At 47.2% G+C, this 23,078-nt stretch overlaps 1 long non-coding RNA gene across 1 annotated transcript; it reads left to right on the plus strand.

Annotated features, from left to right (window-relative positions):
• Positions 1-231: 231 nt before the first annotated feature.
• Positions 232-22,752, plus strand: LOC119087447. The gene is made up of 4 exons (XR_005090901.1): positions 232-445; positions 20,306-20,378; positions 21,925-22,001; positions 22,514-22,752. It is a non-coding gene; the product is annotated as an uncharacterized LOC119087447 (long non-coding RNA).
• The last annotated feature ends 326 nt before the right edge of the window (positions 22,753-23,078 follow it).

Raw genomic sequence — 23,078 nt, forward strand, 5'->3', positions numbered from 1 at the left:
CTGTGCTGCCCTCAGAGCAGTGCTGAGTTCCCTCTGGGCTCCCACTGTGCATTCTGTCCAGACTTCACTTTACCGAGCTTGGGAACGATGGGACCATTGTCCACAGTACTCCCAGAGGTCGCTCCTGCGTGGTGGAGGACTGCTTAGGAGCCACGACTTCTGGGCTCTGCTGTGGATGACAGTCAGGCTCAATCTCAAGTACTGATTGTCTGCTGTGGGCTGGGGTGGAGCCAGACATTTAGTCACGCATCCATCATGTATTTATGGAGTGCCTACCAGTCGCAGAGTCGCACGGCTCTGTTCTGGGCTCTGGAGCTATATCAGTGAGCAATGTATATATATAAAACAATGTTGATTGAATTTCATCGTGACGAAAGTTAGGACACAGAGGGGAAAGACAGTGACTCCAGAGAAGTGACGTGACTTCCCCTAAGTCACGCAGCTGGTGAGTGAATGTGGGTTTTCTGACTCTAAGTTGTATGGGCTTACCACCCTACCAAGGAGGGGGAGGGGAAGCAAGCCAGGAGAGGGGATTGAAGAACCGTGTTGATTGTGTGTTTGTGTTTATGTAAGAACGAAAGCTTCTTTCTGTCAGGATGTACTATAAACAAAACAAGGGAAACCAGGAGAAATGTTCGCCGTGCATAATAGACAGAGTTAATATTTTTATACACTTTCACAAATCAGTAAGAATTACACTCCAAAAATAAAACAGGGAAGGGTATTAGTATGTGATACGCATGGATAAAGTAGAAGAGACCAAAAATATGAAGAACCATAAACTCACTGGTGATAGAAGAAACGCTAATTAAAATAATGAGCTTTCCTTCCCTTTATCAAATGGGCGCTTTTTCAAAGGACGAGCTCCATGCTGATGGGGGTACGAACGGGATCTTTCAGACAAGCTTCAGCAACCCATTTTAGGATGTTCTTAAATAGATCGATTCTTCTACTTTTTTAAAAATAACATAGATTTGAAAAGCTTTATAACTTTCAGTTTTTTTAACCATATTAACAGCGTCTTCCAGTTTTTCTAGAGTAAATGAATATGTATCCTTTTTATAATTAACAATATACATATATTCATTTTTTAAAAAAGACTACAAAAATAGAAGGGAAACGAAGAGATGTTTGTTGGTTTTACATGTATCAGAATGAGGTTCTCAACTCAGTAGGGGGCAGAGTTTATCATCTGCAGTTTCCAAAGTGTCACACTGCCCTTCCTTTGTGTGCCCTTATTTGTCCCTCTGTGGCTGTCCTTGTTTCAGCTCTTGTTTAGAGCCCAGTCATCAATGCCGGGAGTCCTGTGCCTGGGCCATGCAGAGCTCATCCCTTCATTGTTCATGTTCTCCATGGTGACCCGACCCGACCTAGCTCTACTCCCCAGTCCCTTGGGGTGACTAAGACAGAGGGATCCCAGGCCCATCCCCCTGCAGCCAAGCAAGGCTGCTGCCATGTGACTTATTGTCATTTGGTGTTGAGGGCTACTGCCCTCAGACTGCATCTAGTCATTTGTTTGTGCCCAGGCTTCAGTGGTGTGTAGTGGTATTGTGTTCCCCAAAATATTGTGTACCTTAATAAATTTATCTGGGGTCAGAGAACAGACAGCCACTAGATACAAAGGCTAGAAAATGGTGGCACTCACACCTTTAATCCTAGCATTCCAGAGATAGAAATCCCTCTGGATCTCTGTGAGTTCAAGGCCACACTGGAAATAGCCAAGCATGGTGACACGCCTTTAATCCCAGAAAGCCAGCCTTTAATCCCAGGGAGTGGTGGTAGAAAACAGGAAGATATATAAGGCGTGAGGACCAGAAATTAGAGGCATTTTGGGCTGGTTAAGCATGTGGCTGGTTAAGCTTCTAGCAGCAGTTCAGCTGAGAGCCATTGGGATGAGGACACAGAAGCTTCTAGTCTGAGGAAACAGGACCAGCTGAGCAACTGGCAAGGTGAGATAGCTGTGGCTTGTTTGTCTCTCTGATCTACCAGCATGGACCCCAATAACTGGCCTCGGGTTTGAATTTGTTAATAAGAACTTTTAAGATTCCTACTACATCTGGCGCCCAACGTTCGTGTTACGAATTCATGAAAAAGCTGTTTGCCTGTGGCCTTGTGAGCCCCAGCTCAGGCCCAAGCTACACTCAGCGGGTTGTGGTGGCGCACGCCAGTAGGATTTGCTGAAGGAGGCAGAGGCAGGAGGATCCCAAGTTTGAGGCCGGCCTAGGAGGCTTGGGAGAAGCTTTGGCCCGGACTGAACCACAAACAGCGGTGGGACCATGGAAGCAGTGGCTACTGCTCCACGTTGCCAGTTCCTTCTCATCATGTTGGTGACTGCGGTGATGCTGCTACCTGGAACAAAGGGTTTACTGCTGCTAGTTCAGAGAAGAATTGCCAGGACCATCGTGTTACAAGAAAGCATCGGCAAAGGTCAGTTTGGAAAAGTTTGGCAAGACAAATGGTGGGGAAAAATTGTTGTGAAGATTTTCTGTTCTAAGGAAGAATGTTCATGGTTCCGAGAGACAGACATTTATCAGACTGTGATTGCTCCAAACCACAGAGGAGGCAAAAAAAAAAAAAAAAAAAAAAAAGTCTGCAGGAAACCATGACCATGCCTAACAGTGACTTTGAAATCTTCAAAAAGATGACAGGATCCTACAACGATGATTCCACATGGACTATGATAAAGCCATTAAGCCGATTAACACCATGGAAGAATCGACTTTGGACTACAAACTGGTCAGGACAATTTCGAGAGGACTAGTTGAGATGATACAGCCTGACAGACTACTCGAACAAGGACTTGAAACAAGCCCTGAACTTTCCTTTTATGCAGAGAATGGACAAATGATACAGGACTTGACAATTAACCCAAAAATTTTCTTTTCAAGATTCCCTAAAGATATCTTCACCCCTAGAAAGCAAAAAGAAAAAGAGAATATAGATATGAGATAGATCATCGAATCTACTCTGAGAAAAAAGATAAAAGAGAATATAGATATGAGATAGATCATCGAATCTACTCTGAGAAAAAAGATAAATAATAGGATAAATAGGTAGATCATTGAATCTACACTGAAGAAAAAGGGGAAGATATAAAAATAACAAAAGGTAGACTACTGAATCTATTATGAAAAGAAAAAAAAGAATATGGATATGATAAGATAAAAAGGGAGATTATGGAATCTATTTTTAAAAAGGAACTACTTGTTTTAAATAAGATAAGTAATGAAAATTTTTTGGTCTGAGTTTATCAGATGTTACTGGACTGGACATTGTTAATATATATAATGGAGTTTTCATATGAATCTGTCAAATGTTAATGGACTAGACATCATTAATGTAATTTTTGGCTGTATATATTGTATATGCTTATTGGATAGTTTTTCTTGTATTAGTTATAAGCTTTCTTTAATTTTAGACAAAAAGAGAGGAGATGTAGTGGTATTGTGTTCCCCAAAATATTGTGTACCTTAATAAATTTATCTGGGGTCAGAGAACAGACAGCCACTAGATACAAAGGCTAGAAAATGGTGGCACTCACACCTTTAATCCTAGCATTCCAGAGATAGAAATCCCTCTGGATCTCTGTGAGTTCAAGGCCACACTGGAAATAGCCAAGCATGGTGACATGCCTTTAATCCCAGAAAGCCAGCCTTTAATCCCAGGGAGTGGTGGTAGAAAACAGGAAGATATATAAGGCGTGAGGACCAGAAATTAGAGGCATTTTGGGCTGGTTAAGCATGTGGCTGGTTAAGCTTCTAGCAGCAGTTCAGCTGAGAGCCATTGGATGAGGACACAGAAGCTTCTAGTCTGAGGAAACAGGACCAGCTGAGAACTGGCAAGGTGAGATAGCTGTGGCTTGTTTGTCTCTCTGATCTACCAGCATGGACCCCGATAACTTGCCTCGGGTTTGATTTTATTAATAAGAACCTTTAAGATTCATGCTACAGTGTTGGGACAGAATGTAGGCTTGTTGAAATAAGTGGGTTTGGTCTCCCAGCACTTCATACACAAAGGATCAGTGTGTGTGTGTGTGTGTGTGTGTGTGTGTGTGTGTGTGTGTGTGTGCGTGCATGTGTGTGTGCGTGCGTGTACGCCAAACAGATGCATGTGAGGCGTCAGATGTGTACCTGTTAATCAGTACATTGCTCTGTTTTCTTCTGAATTCCTGGGTTGTGACAGCTCAGAGTACCAGGAAGGAGTCAGTACAAGGGTTATTGTGAGAATTTCAAAGCAAGATGAATTTTGACTCACTTAATTGAACAAAGAAATATGTTCCGTGGCACTCTATTGACAGAAGCAATAATTATCCACCAAGGGTAGTGAACCTCCTCCTCGTTGGCACGGTGTAGGTAACCAATAAACACAGGGTGAATGGATGCGTGAGAAGCCGGAAACTAGGACAAGATGGCATCCTTCACTTCCTACTTGTCTTATTAGGCTCTCCAGACCCTTCAGCCCCTTCAATTCCACTTGACACAATTCAGCTTTTACTTGAGACATGAGGTGGATGTCACTGTACCTAAGTGATCAGCAAACACTAAATCATCTTCAAAGTAAACCAACTTGTGGGCTGAGACAATGTTCAAGAACATTCATTAAAGAACCTGGGTCCATGTAGAAGGGCTGTCACTGTCATTTTCTCAATGGATGTGTGTGTGTGTTGTTGTTGTTGTTTTGTTTTTTTTTTTTTTTTTTTTTTTTTTTTTTTTTTTTTAGACAGGGTCTCATGTAGTCTAGACTGGCCTCAAACGTCAATGCAGCTCAGGATGACCTTGGTTTTTAATTCTTCTCCCCTACATTGAGTTACAGGTGCAGGTCATAGGTGCCACACCCACTCTACGCAGTGCTGCTGGTCCACCCCAGGGCTTCACGCACTCCAGGCAAACCCCCCACCGACTGAGCCACACTCCCAGCTCCTCCTGGAGGTTGTCGAGTTGTTTCTTCTGCCAGCTTTCACTTCCACACAACACCCCTCCCCCTCCCCTCCCTCCTCTGACTGAGGACCTGAGACACAGGTGGGAACCTCCCTAACTTCTCTGGTTGCATCTGCTCTGTAGGCAGGAACGGGAGTGTGAAAGCAAATGTCACTGCGGCAGCCATAATTTAAGACGTCCTTTAAAAAAAAAAAATTCCAATTTCATCATTTCACAGAAGAATAGATCAATATTTCTACAGTTAAGAGTTTAGTTAAAAACCCTGCTGTGCAATGAAATAATGCATCTGCTATTGGCGTAGAGCGACTGGGATGTTAATTCCTTGGTTTTGTGTCAGTTAAGGGCAAATTAGCCTTCCAGCACTAGTCATGACTCATTATGTCATTATGTAGAAGGCACTTACTGTACCTCCACTACTATGCAATTTAGATCCAATAAAAATTGTGACAGCGTTTTTATCCACTTCATTAAGCTACTAATTTCTTGTAAAAAAATGTACATTAATCTTTTTATAGCTTCATGCAGAGTGGCATATTTTTAGACTCTAACATTGATTAGGTCCTGGTTAAGAATAATTTTCACAGTACTTTTAAGAAATGTAAATAAAGTTACAATAATTTAATTTTTCAACATAGTTATGACAGTATTGATCTTCAAATGAACATGTTGGCTGAATTAAATGTGTAGCCCAAATGAAATACAGGCTGAATATTTAAGCACGCAACAAATTACAAAGCCTGGGCTGAACAATGCCCTGCAAACAGAATGAGGGGAGGAAGCGTGAACCGCCACAGAAAATATTAATTGCTCATATTTTAAAAGATGTAAATGGGGACTTTCTTCTTTGACATCTGACTTTCCTTACCCAAATGTTTAAAAAATACAGTGAAGAAAGTCTTCCCCCTTTGATTTTTCATTCCTTGTGAAGTATTAATGGTGCTCCTGTCTCGCTGCAGTAAGGAAAGTACGCTGGGTTCAGAGGAGACAGTGTCCAGGCTCTTCCGTGGCCACTGCAGGTGGTCAAGCGGGCAAGGGCAGGGTTGGGCCCATGTGCCTTTGGTGGCAGAGCTGCTTCTCTTTGCTCCAAGGACACGCCCTCCCCAGTGTTTGCACAGTGCTGACAAAGCCGTGAGTCACGTCCTCACTGCCTGCCGGAAAGGTGAGCTCGGGTGGGTGGGTGGGTGCGAGCTGCCTCTGATGAGCTCACTTCTCAGATCCGGATCAGCCTCTCTCCGCCTATAACCTTGATCTCGCTGTGAGCTGGGCTCTGCCTTTGCTCCCCTCTGCCTTCTCAGACAAGGGAAGGCTCTGACTCGTTCTGCTGTGCCGTTCCAGGGGCCATACCCGTTGCTGCTGGGGCTGATGGTTGGTTAGACTCTGGGGTGGGGGGCGCAGGGAGACAGACACTGTATGAATAGTATCCTATTGAATTCAAAGACCCAGAATCCCAGAGGGTAGAGTGTCCCCTTCCTCAGACGATTGCTGTCTCCTATGGGAAGGCTTTGTGCTGGGCCACTCTAGAATCTGGTTCTAGGCTCGAAGGCCTGCTGTCTTCCTGGAGAGAAGCCTCCCTGAGAGCCTCTTCTTCCATACTGCAAAGCTCACTTCTTTTAATCTTCTGGATTTTCTGAGCCCCGTGTGTTTCCAGAAAAGGTGTTTTTTGTTTTGTTTTGGTTTGGTTTTTGGTTTTTCAAGACAGGGTTTCTCTGCATAGCCCTGGCTGTCCTGGAACTCACTTTGTAGACCAGGCTGGCCTCGAACTCACAGAGATCCGCCTGCCTCTGCATGCATTACCATCGCCTGGTGAGAAAGGGTTTAAGTCGAAGGTAAAATGCATTTCCTGCCCATAACATCTTCCCTTCTGGCCCCAGTGCAGGTCTGGACAGCGTGGTGCCAGCCAGTCTCGTCGCGATATGAAAGATGCTGCACCAGCCGGTGGTGACAGCAGCTGTGTCCTCTGGGTCCATTGATCAGGTGCCTAATTCCAGAGGTGTGGATTATTTAGGGGCAGAGGCAGCACATAGCCCAAGCATATCTTTGGCCCATGAGTATTCTCTTGAAAGTCTGTTGGGCTGGCGATGGATGCCCTGCTTTTGGTCTTACCTGAGAGCCCTGCTCACAGAGCCTCTTTCCCAGCATTATCTAAGGCCACTCCCTTTGGCCACCACCCCATCTGTCTCCCAGCTGTTCACAGCTGTGCCATGTTCCTGGGTGTGAAGCCAGATATGACTGGTGTTTTCATTTGTAAAGCTTGCCTTTTTTTTTTTTTTAAAGAAGTTTCATGTAGCCCAGGCTGGCCTCAGATTCCCTATGTAGCTGAGGATGACCTTGAAGCTCCTTGGTCCTCCTGCCTCCATCCCGAGTGCTGAGATTATGCATGAGCCACCACACTTGGTTTATGCAGTGTTTGGGATTTGAACCCAGGTTTCTATGCATGTTAGTCCAGCTCTCAACCAACTGAGCTACAGCCTTGGCCCTCATCTGTATAGTCTTTGCCTGTAAGGAGGCACAGGCTAGCTTAGCCTTCACTGCAGAAGGGCATCCTTACTGCTGAGAGGCAGAGACAACCCAGACAGGCAAAGCAATTAAAGTTATGCAGGTGGAATATGGTAGAGGCAGAAGCCAGGGTCTTGTGCTCCGGACGTCAGAGCTTACAAAATGCTTTTGAGTGGGCCAGAATAATGGCTCAGTGTTCAGACCTTGAGTTCAGTAGGTGAAGTCTGAAACTCCGCTCTTCCCCCTCCCATGTTACCTGATTTCTCAGAATCTCTCCATCTTTTTTTTTTTTTTTAAAATGGGAATAACTACCTTTTAACTTCGTGTGATTATGAGGACTAATCAGAAAAATGTGAATTGATCTTGTGTGTAGAGCAGGGTGGTTGTGATTATTTCCATCACCATCACCATCATCACCATCACTGCTCATTTGTCCGAATCTTCCCATACCCCCATGCTGCAGGTACTCATGTGTTCCCTGATAATCACAATAGCTGACATCCACCGTGAGTGAGATGAGGCTGGGCAGTGCTTAGTGGGATCTCCTCGAAGCCTGCTCCTGAGTTGCTCCCTGCCTGTGCCTAGCAGCGCTTTTGCCAAGGTTCCAGCCTTCTTCCTTCCCTGCGAGAGTCCAGGCTTGGGGGTGCTGAGTTTCATGGCTGGTTGGTTGATCTCCTGGTCTCAAGGGTAACCCGATGCGGTGGCTGAGGAAGTCAGTTCCAGTCTACAAGAGGAGCCTGGTAGTGCCCCAGGCACACACCTCTCCCTCCAGGAAGAGCTGATGTTCTGGGGTCACAGAATTACTCCCCATAGAGAGCTCTCTCTGCTTAAGTATAGGCTTTGTTATGTGCTGCTGTCTTCAAGGCAGCCGGGGACTGGCGGGAGGTTAAGTTCTGTTTCTTTGCTCAACAATGACTCCTCTGAGGTTTCTATAAATACTCAATCAGTTCCCTATTATGACAACATGAAAGAGTAGTTGGTTGCATCTTCCTAATTAAGACTTGAAGAGAAGTCAATGGCAACGAGAAACACTACACTTCTGTGCTTTCCACTCTCCTACAACCTCCTTTTCTTCGCATCCGGTGGTCCTCTCCCCAGGGCACAGCTGTTAGCTTGGCCCCAAGGTTCGCAGGCAGGCCTGGATCCTTGTGCCCTGAGCATCAGTGGAGGGAGGAGGAAGCTGTGGGCTGCCCCTCCCCACTAAGCTGGGAAGTCCCAGAGAAGGAGAGGTTTCAGTTTGTGGACTCCTTTGCCAGATGGCATTTGATACGAATGTGGATGTTAATGGTGTTTGGATAATGACATTGTCTGTGGCCAGGGCTTTATTACAGTTATGAACAGCACAGTCCTTGGGGGAGTGGCCATTCGGTTTAGTTACCTTTGTGTGTGTGCCGCAAATGTTTAACAGACAATTACCAGGAGGCTGTGTTCTAGAGGGGTTTGGGTGATTCCTGGCTTCTCAAGCAGGTCCTGAAGTCAGCCCGTATGGTGGGGCAGAGGTGCCTTGGAGGGGACTAATGGCTGAGGTTACCCACTTTCCTTTCGTGCACAGATAGGTCACCCAAGCTTTCGCCAGCTTTCCCACTCTTGGAGGATGAACTCCGCTGCAACCCCTCTCCATAACCAGATACATCAAAACCCTACCTTTTACACTTCCGGGGATGGGGGGCTTGAGATTCTTCCTATTAAAAATGAATAATAAAATCCTCCGCTTTCATCTTAATGGGGTTAGTAGGAGGTGCTTAGCTTTTTATAGCTACCTAGCTGATCGAAAAAGGCAGACAAAGCCATCACAAAATTAAGGAAGAGGTCATTGTTAGAAGACCAGAGACTGGAGTCTTTTAAAAGCATTTCTGGTCTTAATTCAAAGCGCCTCTCTGGAGTGCTTTGGGAAGCAGGCCCATGGGTTTCCTTTGCTGAACCAAAGCTTTGGCAAAGTGGGGACCACGTAGCAGGCTCCTCTTGGAGTCCTGCAGAAGGATCGGTCCCTTCAGGGCAGAGATGACACTTCCAAGACAGATTGTCTGGCCGATGGTTAGGCCTGATTTCCTATAAGCTGCAAAAGCTTGACCCTTGTGAGAAATGAATGAACGAATGAATTGGGACCGCAGGTGTTTTTGGAGCCTTGTCAAATGGCTTCAGAGACAGAGCTGGTGGTTGCTATGGACCAAATGCTCCTGGGATCTTAGCTATCCGGAGTACATGGGAAATCAGGAGGCTGGGCAGAACTTCTGGAAATAGCTTTGAAATGGATTGTTGTGTGAGCTCCTGCTGTGGACGGCCCGGCTCCGAATCAGAATACAAAACAGACGAGATGCTCTTTCCCTCCTTTTCAGACTAATGATTTTGTCCTTTTTCCCTCTCCTTCTCACTTTATTTCTTCATCTATAACATCTGCAAGAGGGCAGCCAGACTAATAAAACGGTGCTAAGCTTGACTAATGCCAGCCATTGATCCGAGGGTGGGACCCGATTAATCAATGGGATTTTAACCCTGTTTGCTCCCCCAAGGGACAGGAGGCCCAAAGACAGCTCTTGCCCCCAGCAGAAGGGAGGATCCCCGAGTCTCCATCTGTGAGTTCTGGGAGTAGGCAAGACGTGGGTGCCTGCCCCCCAGGAGCAGTCTTTGTGACCTTTTCAGAGATGTTCCCAGGGTGTTGGCTGTCTGTTTTGGGGTACTCACTTGCTCTGGCTGTGTGATGCTACTGAAGAGTTTGCCGGGCTCTGGGGATAGGTGTCTAGAATAGGGAAAACCTCGCTGGACACACAAGGCACATTTTGCATAGGCAGAGGCCTGGGAAATCATTCTCTACTTTTCCTTGCAGTATGCTAGGGGAGAGTGAGGCTGACAGAGGGAGAGACTGCCAAAGATCCTGCAGTGAGTTAGCAAGGCTACCCCAAAACTCCTCTCTCCCCTCCCTGTGTGTGTAAGGCTGAGGAGAGTTAGAAATGGCCACAGCCAACACAAGGTTGGCATAAGCAATTATAGAGAATTTAGGCTGAGTGTGGATACCCAGACTGAAGAGTTCAGTTTAAGAAAGTTATATTAAAAAACAAAAAAAAACTGATCTGGGTATGGCAACTCATACCTTTGGTTCCAGTACTTGAGAGGCAGAGGCAGGTGGATCTTTATGAGTTCAAGGCCAGCCTGGTCTACATAGTGAGTTACAGGACAGCCAGGGCTACAAAGTAAAACCCTCTCTCAAATAGATAGGTAGATGATAGATGGGTGGATGGATGGATGGATGGATGGATGGATGGATGGATGGATAGATAGATAGATAGATAGATAGATAGATAGATAGATAGAAAGACAGACAGACTAGAGGGGGTGTTCACAAGATGGCTCAGTATGTAAAGGAGCATGCCATCTAGCCTGACAACCTGAGTTTGATTCCCAGGATCCACATGGTGGAAGGGGAGAGCTGACACACGTTATCCTCTGACCTCCACACACATGCTATAGGGTGCCTGCATGCACATACATGCACATGCATGCACACACATACACACAAAATATGAAAATATTGAAAATAGTCTAGAGAGTAGGGAATGTAGCTCATTAGTACAGTGCTTGCCAAGGATGCATAAACCCCTGGGCTTGCTATTCAGTACCACATAAGCCAGGAGTGTAATGCCTGTAATCCTAGCGCTCAGGAGGATCAGAAGCTCAAGGTAATCCTTGGCTGTACGTGGCATTTAAGGCCACCTTACATGATACCATGTCTCAAGACAAAACAAGGCCCAAAATAAAAAGGCTGGGCATTTCTTTCATTCCTTGTTTTTTGGCTGTGTGTGTGTGTGTGTGTGTGTGTGTGTGTGTGTGTGTGTATGTGTGTGTAATAAAAAATTTAAAGTTTCCATTTAGTTTATGCAGAGATAGGAGCCATTGGGAAAGATGGCAAATGCCTATAATTACAGCACTTAGGGATTAGATGTAGGAAAATTCAAGACTCAAGGGCATCTTCAGCTATGTATTGAGTTCCGGGTCAGCCTAGGCTCCCTGAGAATTTGTCTCAAAACAATGAAGAAAATGAGATGGGGTGGGGGCCGGAGAGATGACTCGGCTGTGTAGAGCACTTGCTGCTTGTTGAGAGCCAAGGCTGGTCCCCAGCACACACACCGCACCCATAACTGCTGTGACTCCAGTTCCAGAGGATCCAGCACCCTCTTCTGGCCTCCTTAGACACCGCACACACGGTGCACATACATATATGCAGTCAAAGGTTCAAACATATAAAATAAAATGAATAAATTTTTTTAACTGAGTGTTATTCTGGGTGTGGTGGCGCACACCTTTAATCTCAGCCCTTAAGAGGCAGAGGCAGTCAGGTCTCTGTGCATTTGAGGCCAGCCTGGTCTACAGAGTGAGTTCCAGGCAGCCAGAGCTACATTGTGAGACCCTGTCTCAAACAAACAAACAAAAAATTTGAGCATTTCCAGCCTTACAAAAGCCCAGGTGTGAGCTAAACCTTGATGTTGGTGACGTTTTGTTGTTTGTTGTCTTGGGGTGGTGGTGCAGACAGAACCCAGGGCCTCCACCAGTGCTAGTGAAGGGAGCAGGCATGAGCACCTTGGCCTAAGTACTGCCATTTTGAATTCAGACTCCATTTTACCTGTAGGGTGAAATAAAGTTCAGGTTCCCAAGTCCTAGGGGAACTGAGAACCTTCCAATAGCTGACCAGCCTCCTCCCTAAACCAGAGAAATAGTTGTTATGCGTCTTTAGTTCTCTAGAAACATTATGGCTGTTCCTAACAACAGAAAGAACAAATGATCTGATTGGTTGGACTAAAAGACTTGCATAGTATGTCGGTTGACCGTGATGGAACACACAAGGAAAGCCCCTGACTTCTAAACTCTGATTGGTGAAAATTGTAATTGTAACTTGGTAACAAATATATCTGGTTTCTGTGCTTATAAACCCCACTTCTGCCCCTGCTTGGGGCTGTGAGGAGAAACAAGGGTCCCGAGTCCTTGTCCTGCAGCCCTGATGGATCAGTGACCCGCTTATGTGGTGATTTATTAAATCTTTGGAACCCACAAGTGTTCTCTCCTTCCTCGGGGTGCACAATGGGCTAGGTGTGGCATTAGATAATGACTCTGTCCCTGAATTATACCTCCAGTTCTAGTGACGACCATTTCTCTGTTTGTCTTCATTATGTTACACCCAAATAGCTTCTTGTTTCTTTTCTTTAAACTTTATATAAGTAGAACCACACTGGATATATGCTTTCCTCTGATTTTTTTCTTTGATTCAACACTACAGAAACCATCCATTCTGTAGAGAGTAGCTGAATTTGATTCATTTTCCTTGCTATTATATTTTTTCTTTTTCCTTTGCATGGAATTCTTTTCAGTCTTTTGTGTTTGTGTGTGAGGGCAGTGCATGCATGCCATGACATGTGTGGGATTCAGAGTACAACCTTGGGTATTGGTCCTCTCTGTCCACCTTGTATGAGGCAGGGTCTCCTGTTTCTTGCTGTCTACGCCAGCGTGGCTGCACCAGACTTCCAGACATCCTCCCGTCTCTGCCTCCGATCTTTCAAGTGGGACACTGGGGTGACAGATGTTCCCCTGGGTCTAGCTCTGCATGGGTTCTGGATCTGAACTCCGAGTCTCACCACTGAGCTGTGTCCCCAGCCCATAAAAATTATTCTAAAAAGTCTACTAGAATCCTGCCATATGAACCAGAGTATGAGCTAGCACATCTTCAGGGTAGGTGTTGGATGCCCCAAAGAGTTTTTTGTTTGTTTCTTTTTTAAACCTGGTCCTGACTTTTCATTTTATTTTAAGCTTCAGAGACCTGATTATTTCATGAATTACCTCTAAATACCCAGAAGTTTGGGGAACACACAATTGTGCTAGGATCCACAACTCCATGGTGGAGGGTGGGGACAGGTAAATAACAGGATCCCCAATGGACTGCAGCTGTTTTATCTATCTGGTGATATCCCCAAGGCTCACAATCAATATGCTTTCCAGAGAACGGAGGAGTAAAGCTTTCTGCACAGGCCTCTGTGGCACACACATGTTTCCCCAGCGGAGTGATATACACATTTACTGGTGGCCATTAACTGTTCCCTCGGTAATGTGGAGGGTTGCCACACATGTGTGGTGGTGCATGCCTGCAATCCTGGCACTCCAAGACTCAGACAGGGGGATCATGAGTGGGTTTCCAGTCAGCCTGCACTGTATCCCCTTGATGGAGACATCAAGGGTCTTCACTACCCTTGGGTCACTGTATCTTACATTCAAAAACACTATAGAAGAAATGGCTGTGTGAACCAGAGACTCGACGTGTCTCCAGAGATCCTGTAAAAGGAGTCTGGGGAAGAGAAGTCTGCTAAAACAAGCAAAGTCATCAGTGTGCCTCGGTGGGGAGCGCCTTTGCCTTTAGTTGAGGGTTTATGGCCTCCCAGGTCTCTACAGATGGCTCTGAGCCTGGGGCTGCATGTAACGGGTGTTTTTCTGTCCCTCCAGCCAGCTCCCAAATAATGACACAGAGATTCCTACTAATTATGAAATCTCAGCCCATAGCTTAGGCTTGTTCCTAACTAGCTCTCACTTAAATTAACCCATATTTATTAATCTACACTCTATCACGTGGTGTGACCTCTCTTCCATCTTGCACCTCCTGTTTCCTCTCTGTGTCTCCTGGCTTCTCTCTTGAGCCTAGATTCCTCCTCCTCTTCCTTTCTCTTCCTGGAAAAACGGCCTATACCTTCTGCCTAGCTGTTGGCAGCTCAGCTTTTTGTTACACCAATCACAGCAACACATCTTCACACAGTGTGCACATACCCCACAACAGCCGCCGACTCTCCAGCAGCGCTCTCGGTTCCTTCTGCTGCCTGGGGAGAAGTGGAGCCATCTTTGCTGTCCCTGTGGGCTGTCCTGGCTGGATTGCAGTCTTCTGGGCTCTTCTTTACCCTCTGGCCCTCAGCTTATCTAGCACACCCAAGCACTGGGCAGCTCAGTAGCAGCCACAGATGTAAACTTGTGCTCCATGGGTGGCTTTCAAGGATCTATTTACTTATTTAAAGCTCACCATTTAAAGAAATACATAAGCACAGTAGGACAGTCAAGGCTTACAGAGGAGTCTATGAAGGTTCCCACAACCCCCTTGGAATCCATGCCCGAAGTAAAAGACCAGTGTAGATCCCCCCTATTTGGGGGGGGGGGAGGATCAACAGGATTTCATGTGTCCAGGATGGCCTCAAACTCCTTATGTAGGATGACCCTGAACTTCTGATTCCCCTGCCTCCACCCCCAGGGTGTTGGAATTTCTGCTGTGTTCCACCATGCTGTTTATGCAGTACTGGGAATGGAACCCAAGGCTTTGAGCATGCTAGACTAATGCTATCAAGAGAGTTACATCTCCTGCCCATCTCTGTAATTAAATAAAAAATAGTTTACTGCGTGCGTGAATGTGTGTGTGTGTGTGTGTGTGTGTGTGTGTGTGTGTGTGTGAGAGAGAGAGAGAGAGAGAGAGAGAGAGAGAGAGAGAGAGAGAGAGAGAGAGAGAGAGAAAGGACAAAGTGCTAGAATTGATTTTTTTCCCACTCTGTGGGTGGTCTCCGGGTTTGAACCCATGTTGTCAGGCTTGGCAGCTGGCGCCTTCACCTGCTGAGCCATCTTGCCTGTCTGATGTAATTTTTAAGTATGTATTTATTTGTGAGGTTGTTCAGTTAGCCAAGCTTCCCTAGAAGATATGAATCCTAAGACTGTTTTGACTACCAAGGTCGTCGGTGAGCGTTACTTGGGTGAGTGGATACTGGGTGAGTCCTGAGGAGTTACTGGCTGGAGGAAAAGACTACTTTTTTTTTTTTTTTTGCTTGACTTGGTCCAGGTCTCAGTACAGATCTGGTTCCAAGGTCTCGGGTAAACACTACAGGCATCCCCAGCCCGACCCACAGCAAGTGGGGAAGAGCCTAAGGAGGCACCGCAGGGAGGCCCGCCTTCCTGGAAAGCCACGCTTGGAATTGTCTTCAAAAGCTGCAACGCAGCCCCCGGAGTTTGAGCACGAATAAATCATTAGCATTTTATTTACAGTTCTGGGTTTACAATTCCTAGAAAATGATACTGCTGTTCAGAGCGGATCTCTGCTTTGCGGGCTTCCGCAGCGCCTCCTTCCATCTCCCCTGTCTGGGGGACCAGATTGGCTGTTTGCTTAGGGAGGGAAAGAATGTGGGGCAAGTGGTCTGGAGAAGGAGGGTGCGACGACCATGAGTCCCGAATTTTCCGACGACCAGAATGAAGGAGTCGTGTCCCCCCACCCCCCACCCCCACCCCCTGGTTTACGGGGAAGGGAGGTTTGACCCAGAGTGGCCCGGGAGATGAGGTCACACAGCTGGAGCTGGACTCTGACAGGCCCAGAGTCCTGGCTTCCAAACCAGCCAAGAAAGCGCAGAGACCAGGGAGCTTCTGGCTCTGGGGCGGACTCGAGTTCCCGACGGCACCCGCGGCACCCGCTAGATGGCAGCCTCGGTCTCCGTCGGGGACCAGTCGGCCGCGTTAGCCAGTCCGGCCGGAGGCCCTGAGGGTGGCTCAGTAGGAGAGCGACTTTGGTACCCAGGAGCCCCGCTTGCAGAATGGCCCAGAGAAGGGAGGGGCTGGGAGCTGCCTCGCAGCTGGGATGGAGTGTCGGCTTGGAAGGCTGTGATGGCTGACCCGCGCCACCTGCCCTGCTTGGGCAGTGACAGATGTGAGACCAGGGCGAGAGAGAGGGCGCCTTGGATCCAGGCTGCCAGACTAGGAACCCATGGCGTGACTCCTGCAGCCCCACGGCTGTAGTTAGATTTGGTCCCCATCCCTGGTGGAGACTTTTCGGTTCTCAGCTGTTTCCAGAATTGAGTGATCTGTGCCTCACACTATCCAGATTCTCCTCTGAGCCTAAAGGATTGCCCCCCGCCCCCCACACACACCCAGGATCCACAATGCCCAGCCACAGTCACATCTTCGGATAGACAGGGATTGGAACATCATCTCTGAGGCCAGTGAGACTTGGGATCCTGGGCCCAGCTACGGAGACAGGCAGTACAGGCAGAGAACTGCTTTTCCTAATAGGGAGTGGGACCCAGGAAGTTGGCTCTGTCCCTGGAGTGTGTGAATTCGTGAGGTCATTTTATTGATCTCCTTCTGTTAGGTTCAAAGTCTTAGGATCTCTAGCTTCAAGTGCATTACTGTTCCAGATCTGCCTCCTTGGCAGATGAGGTCAAGATAGTAAAGGGGATGGTGATCCATCCCTTGCCTCCTCTCCAGTCCAACTCCTTTCTGTTCTAAGAGAAGGAGACCTTGGCCTGCCCCTGGGCCTGGCCTACCTGCCATCTGTCACCATTTCTTCACTGTGATTCAGATTCTGAAAAACTGGGCTCTGTCCCCTACCTTGGAAGTGGGGTATTCAGGCCTGGGGCCGGGCTTGCTTTTGCTACAGTGGTTGGAACGTTCTGCTCTCCCACTCCAGAACTCCAGATGCCTCAGAACTTTCGAAAAAGACTTTCCCACTTGAATTACAAGTTCTGGGGTTGGGAATTTAGCTGGGTTCGGTCCTCAGCTCCAGAAAAACAAAAAACAAAAACAAAAAACAGTTCTGCGTTATTTATTTAGTTTGTGTGTGCAAGCACATGTGTTCTCAGGTCATCTCACCCACTCACTGGCTTCCTTACTTTAGATCCTCAAGACCTTCAAAGCTTTGGGCTTATTTTGAGAATCACCTGTAGCCTTGATCCCAGGGTGCAATGGACCATCTGGCCTCAGGAGTGGAGTTGGGTGTCTGGGAACATGGGTCTCCTTGGGTGAGGGAGAGCCCCTAGGCCATCCTTTCCCTACAGGTCAAGCTAAAGGAAGGGCAGCTGGGAAACGGAACTGGGAATGCTCCCTGATCTTCCCAGTCACCTCTAAGGAAAGCTGTGCGGCCTGCTAGCCAGAGCAGGAAGGTGTGGGGAATTGCTATCCACCACATGGCCTCGGTTAACATCACAATTTCCACGACAGAGATGCTCTCTAATGGAGCCTGTCAACTCAGCTTAGGTCGCAATGGCTCAGAGCACACTGCCTGCACCTGCAGGATGTGGGTTCCGAGGCATTAACCCTGCCCAGTGCTCTGAGGATGCAGAGCCTGCAGAATGTGATTTCGAAGGGGGCCCAGCACGTATCAGGCTTACCATCACATTATTTGGGAATCACTTCACACTGCCCTGCAATCGCCCACAGACAGAGGTGGGGATGGGGTGGTGGTGGAAACGAGTCTCCCCAGGGGTCCCAGCATCTGTACTAACCCCAGAAAGATCACTGTCCCCTTTACTCAAGGGCCTAGAGGCAGCCATCTTTATTGGCAAAGGGAGAGGCTGTTAGGAGAAACTTGTGCCCTGCCGGGGGAGTCACTCCTGAAAAGGGGGTGGGGTAGCCAAACAGTCAGAAGCTCTGTTTCTTGCTCTGCACGGCTTCCCCGAGCCTGCAGGTGAGGAACAGAGGAGGGGAAAGGGTGACGGAGTTCACATCCCAAGGCTGCTGCCTCTCCAGGAATGATGGATGGCTGTCTGCTCAGGCAGGGGAGCGCCTGTCTGAACAGTTTCTTCTGTGGGGACTCAGCCTCCCACACCCGAGCTGGAGCCTCTGCAAACCAAGTGCCCGAAGTGCCAGGGAGTGTGACTCTGGACCAATTACCTCTGTCAGTCATTTGAGACCATCCCTTTGGCTCTCATGAGAATCTGTGCCAGTCTTCACCGCATCTATCTCTGGCTATGAGCTCACCTTGATTATTTTTGTTTAATATAGTTTCATTGTCCAGGCTGGCTTTGAACCTAGGACAATTAATCCTCAGCCTCTCAAGGGATGGAATTACAGGTGTACTCCCAGCTCTTGAATTCTTTTCTTTCTTTCTTTCTTTCTTTCTTTCTTTCTTTCTTTCTTTCTTTCTTTCTTTCTTTCTTTCTTCCTTCCTTCCTTCCTTCCTTCCTTCCTTCCTTCTTTCTTTCTTTCTTTCTTTTCTCTCTCTCTCTCTCTCTCTCTCTCTCTCTCTCTCTCTCTCTTTCTTTTCTTTTCTTTTTTGCTTTTTCAAGACAGGGTTTCTCTGTGTAGCTTTGTGCCTTTCCTGGAACTCACTGTAGCCCAGGCTGACCTCAAACTCGCAGAGATCCACCTGGCTCTGCCTCCTGAGTGCTAGGGAATGTCACCACCACCCAGCACTCTTGAATTCTTTAACACAAACCTAAGGAGTCTTTTGTCCCCCATTCCTTGATGCTCAGACACCAGGACTCACCTGAGTTTTCTTTTGTTTCATTGGACTAAAGAGCAGTCTGCCCCTGGGAGGAGACAGGGATGGAGGTTGGTACTGGGCCAAGTTTTCCTTTAAGGGGAATGCATTTTAAAGTTCCGTTAATTGAGGGTCCTAGTTAATTAGTTAATTGCAGGAATTAGATTTCATCTTGTTTGTCTTTTCTCTCTAAAATATCCTTAGTGGGTTTTTCATAGCTAGGAATTCTGAAATCCAAGCGTAGGGGTAGGGCCTGGGGGCCGAGGGGGCTGACTTAGGGAGAGAAAGTGTCTCCTTTGGGGAGGGGGTTTTGTTTTGCAGCGTGGCTCCTGTAGAGTCTCAGCTTAGAGTTCCAGGGTCAGACTTATGGGGTGCTACCAATCCTAGGGACCCAGCTGCCTAACCATGACCTCACTAACAAGAACAATGATGACCATAATAAAACACAAGGCTGGAGTGATGGCTCAGAGGTTAAGAGCATTTGCTACTTTTACAGAGGACCAGGGTTCAATTCCCAGCACCCACAGTGTAACTCATAACCATCTGTAACCCCAGTTCCAGGGGATCCAACAGACACTTGTGGTACATATGCATGCATGCAGGCAAAACATTGGCACACATAAAGTGAAACAAATTAACAAATAATTAAAAGATAATAAAACAGGCCACTTGCATTTCTCAGGCCTCCGCCACACACCAGCGACAGTGTATTTGATGTCAGTTCCCTCATTCTCTCTTCAGAGCACCCCAAGTGCACGGGTGTTGTTGGTGTTCCCATTTCACAGTGGTGGAAACTGAGGGCCAGGCAGGTTACTCAGCATGGGTAAGGTGATACAGAGGGACAGGCACAGAGGCAGAAGTCAGCCCGAGACTTCTGATTTCAAAGCCTTGGATCTCAGTGCTTGGCTCTCACTGCAGGAACCTGCTGTCGTCTTGTGGCAAAAGCACGTGTGTGTGTTTGCAAGTCTCACAAATATTTGGTTTTGCCTCCGCCATTCTCTGAAAACAGAGAAAAATGAGAACGATGATACAGCAACAACAACGTGAGCCTCCCACTCCCCTGGGGGTCAGGCAGATCGGAGAAGGAGAAACCTGTGGGTTCCATCCCTGGCTTCTGGAGGGAGATAGTGCCCAGGGAGGGCTTTCCCGAGGACATCGTTGCTGCTTCAAGATTCAATGCGCTCATCGTGAAGTCACACGAGTGTCTCCCAGGTACTGCCTCGACGGTTCTCAGTGTGTCCCCAAGCCTAGCTGGGGCTGGACAAACCCGAAACCTTCCCTCAGCACCCCCAAATGCTTGCCTTTCATCTCTGTAAGGAGAGAGAAGGTACCTTGGTGACAGAGCCCTGTGTGGGCTGCTCAGCTGAGCCGGCTGGGAGTTGGCCCAGAGCCATGGAGTGTGAGAAACTTTCAAATTTCAAAACCGCCCTGGGCCAATTTAATAAACTTCTGCCACCTCCATCCTCTCCACAGTTTTGAATTCTCAAATACTCACACCCCCCCCTCTAAGATGAGCACAGGAATGGAAGAAGTTTGGAATGTTAATAATGCAGAATTTTACAGCATAGCGGGGTGAATTCTCAAGGGGTAATGGTTAACATCTGCTTTCTCTTTTCCCAAGATAACAATGAAGAAACCAATCCACACAGCAAGCAGGAGTGTGAGAGATGAGCCACCCCTCCCTCTGAAAAGGGGTAAGTTGTCCTCAGATGCAGCACTAGGCACAATAACCAAAACATTTGAGTGTAGTAAGATTGACAGTACAGGGGGGTGGGGGCGGGGCACAGACCAAAGTCAGTATCTCAGGGGGCACCGTCTGGGCTGTGAACAAGACCCTTTCTTCCAGGGGGTCTGAAAGATGGCAAGAAACACTCTACTTCTTCCCAGTGGGACAATTCTTAGCAATTGGCATCAGAGCTGTGGTCCTGACATGTCCTCTGGGAACAGCAGGATGCTTTGTGTCAGAAGCGACAAAGCTAGAGCTACCCCTCTGTTCTAGAGACAGGCTCTGGAGTACCCCGGGCTCTGAGCAAGCCCTCTTTGAGGGTTTCTGTACTTCCTTTGTTACAAGTACCCTCTGTGAGCCCCGGAAACCTAAGAACCTAGGTCGAGTTCCAGAACTGGGGAGCACAATGCTGAGGGGGGTGCTGAGGATACAAAGTAGCTGGAGTGTAGCTGGAGAAACAACTGATGGTTAAGAGCACCCAAGCTGGGTTCCCTGAAGCCCTGTCTGGCGGCTCACAACCTCCTGTAACTTCAAATCCAGGCTGTCCGACATCCTCTTCTGGCTTCTGCAGGCACACACAGATCCATACAAACAAAAAATAAAATTGAAATGTAAAGAAGTAGCTAGAGCCCACACCTGTTTTCTGACATTTGTTTTTATCCCCCTGTCCCCTGTTTTTGAGATGGGTTCTGGCTATGTAGCCTAGGCTGACCTCAAACTCACAATGTAGCACAGGATAGCTTTGAACTCGAGATACCCCTCCTGCTTCAGCTGCCCAAGCTCTGGCATTGCAGTTGGGAGCCACCACCGTCAGCTCATCTGATTTCTTTTGACTTTCTCATTTTGGTGGAGAGAAAGTTCAGTGACTTGGAACAGCTGACTTGGAATATAATTTCTCTTCTACCCCTGCCCTCTGGGCTCCCTTGAACAGTCCTGTGGAGATGGTCCAGATACAAATTCTGAAGCAGCACAGACATCCTTTTTCAGGGACTCTCTGGGTCAGTTTTACCAGTTAAAAAAAAATGACCCAGAAGTTATTTTTAAAAATGAAGGGTGCCAAACTTGTGTTTGCGGCTATGTAAGGTTTTTTTTTTTTTAAATCACACTCCCTCTTTCTTTCTTTTTGCTGAAGCAAAGACTAAGGCTCCCCCGTGATGCAGTGGTAGCACCCTGAATCTCAGAGAAAGGTGAAGGGATGAATGGCCAAGCTGTCCCGCACAGATGCAGTTGGGGATCTTGGAAACGCTGAACCAATGCGCAGGCTCCTCTCTCTTGCTTGCATAATGCAATTTAAATCCCTTGTTAATTTCCAGGTCGGGTTTCATTCATGAGGATAATCTTTAATTGATGTTAAATATAGGGATCAAGTGAAGCGCATTATTTCTTTTTTACAAAGTGCTAATTGTTCGTGTTCTCATAAATTATTTTCTCCTCTTGTGTAGCGGGTCTTATGAAAGAACGTTCCAGCCAGTGCTTTTAACCTCATCATCTGAATATTATCCTGTAATCTTCAGGTCGTTTAGATCCTTCCTGTGCACATGAGTCTCACGTCACCCTCCGGAGTGTCGAGAAGAAAGACGAGCCGTGGAACGTGCGTACATATGGGTGGCTCGCAGACGCTAAAAATATTTATATCCAAACATTTTAAACTTTAAGCAGATCTTTTCAGCTGCTTCTGTTCCTGCAAAGACCCTTGAGAGTTTCAGCCCAAAATGACTCTTTTAATTGAATTTAAAAACATTTTTTTTTTTTTCCTGGAGACAGACTCTCTCACTGTCTGAGCTGTCTGAGGTGGCCCAGGGTGGCCTCAAACTCATAATCTTCCTGCCTCCACCTCCCAACTATTGGCATTACAGGTGTGTAATACCATGGTCAGCTTTTAATTAATTGATTAATTAAATTAATTAATTAACACTCGTCTATTTATTGATTTTGTGCATGTTGGTCGGGAGGCAACTTGGGGGTCTGTTCTCTCCTTCTATCACGTGAGTCCGGGGAATCAAACTGAGGTCATCAAGCTGGGGAGTAAGTTTCTTTACCCTCTGAGCCATCTGCTCAGTCCTTTCATTTTCGTTTTAATTTTACCGTTTTTGACACTTACAGGGACAGCTCAGTGGCGTTGTGTTCACACGGCTGTGCCACCACCACCAACCTCCCCCTCCAGAGTCTAAAGCCCTCTGCACCTGTTAGGACAGCCAATTCCCGATGTGCCCTGCGGGCAGTGCTCTCCTCCCTGACTGTGATGCTGACTGTTCTAGTAAGTTCCTTACAGAAGGAGACGTGTACAGTATTTGTCTTCTCTTTCTTTCCTTCTTTCTTTGGTTTCTCTCCTTTTCTTTCTGTGCTGGCTGGTCTTCTGTCAACTTGACACACAAACTAGAGGTATCTGAAGGGAGGGAAACTTAACTGAGGAAATGCCTCTGTAAGATCCAGGTGTAAGGCATTTTCTCAATTAGTGACTGATGGGGGAGGGCCCAGCCCATGGTGGGTGGTGCCAACCCTGGGCTGGCGGTCCTGGGTTCTATTAGAAAGCAGGCTGAGAAAGCCAGGGGGAACAAGCCAGCAAGCAGCACCCCTCCATGACCTCTGTGTCAGCTCCCCACTCCAAGTTCCTGCCCTGTTTGAGTTCTTGTCCTGACTTCCTTTGATGATCAACAGTGAGGTGGAA

The sequence above is a fragment of the Peromyscus leucopus genome, chromosome 2 (assembly GCF_004664715.2).
Source record: "Peromyscus leucopus breed LL Stock chromosome 2, UCI_PerLeu_2.1, whole genome shotgun sequence".
NCBI classification, from domain to species: domain Eukaryota; kingdom Metazoa; phylum Chordata; class Mammalia; order Rodentia; family Cricetidae; genus Peromyscus; species Peromyscus leucopus.